This window comes from Aulostomus chinensis, chromosome 1 (assembly GCF_037954235.1).
Source record: "Aulostomus chinensis isolate RoL2024-O1b breed Wild chromosome 1, RoL_Achi_v1.0, whole genome shotgun sequence".
Taxonomy (NCBI): Eukaryota; Metazoa; Chordata; class Actinopteri; order Syngnathiformes; family Aulostomidae; genus Aulostomus; species Aulostomus chinensis.
This window is the reverse complement of record NC_141320.1, coordinates 22,413,521-22,414,463: the sequence shown is the minus strand read 5'-3', so window position 1 is coordinate 22,414,463 and position 943 is coordinate 22,413,521.

Sequence of the window (943 nt, the reverse complement as noted above, 5' to 3'; positions counted from 1 at the left end):
ATGTGGTGCAAGTTGCTACTAATCTCAAAATGATGCTACAGTGATGTAATGAGAGTTGCTACTTATTTCAAAATGAGGCTCCACTGATGTAATGAGAGTTGCTACTAACCTAAGAAATGATGCTACAGTAATGTAGTGAGAGTTACTACAAAATTAAAAATAATGGTGACAGTCATGTAGTGAGACTTGCTACTAACCTTAAAATGATGCTGACAGTGATGTCGTGAGAGTTTCTACGAACCTCAAAATGATGCTACAGTGATGTAATGAGAGTTGCTAGTAACCTAAAAATGAGGCTCCAGTGATGTCGTGAGAGTTGCTACTATCCTCAAAATGATGCTAAAGTAATATAGTGAGAGTTGCTACGAACCTAAAAATGATGCTACAGTGATGTCGTGAGAGTTGCTACTAACCTGAAAATGATGGTGACCGTCATGTAGTGAGAGTTGCTAAAAACCTCAAAAGGATACTGACAGTAATGTAGTATCCTTGCTAAAAACCTGAAAATGATGCTGACAGTGATGTAATGAGAGTTGCTATGAACCTAAGAAATGATGCGACAGTGATGTAATGAGAGTTGCTAGGAATCTCAAAATGATGCTCCAGTAATGTCGTGAGAGTTGCTACGAACCTCAAAATGATGTTACAGTGATGTAATGAGAGTTGCAACGAATCTCAAAATGATGCTACAGTAATATCGCGAGAGTTGCGACTATCCTCAAAAATGCGACAGTGATGTAGTGAGAGTTGCTACGATCCTCAAAATGATGCGACAGTGATCTGGTGAGAGCTGCTACGATCCTCAAAATGAGGTGGCAGTTATGTAGTGAGAGTTGATACTAATCTCAAAATGATGCTGACAGTGATGTGGTGAGAGTTGATAGTAATTTCAAAATCACGCTAAAGTGATGTAATGAGAGTTGCTACTTACCTAAGAAATTAT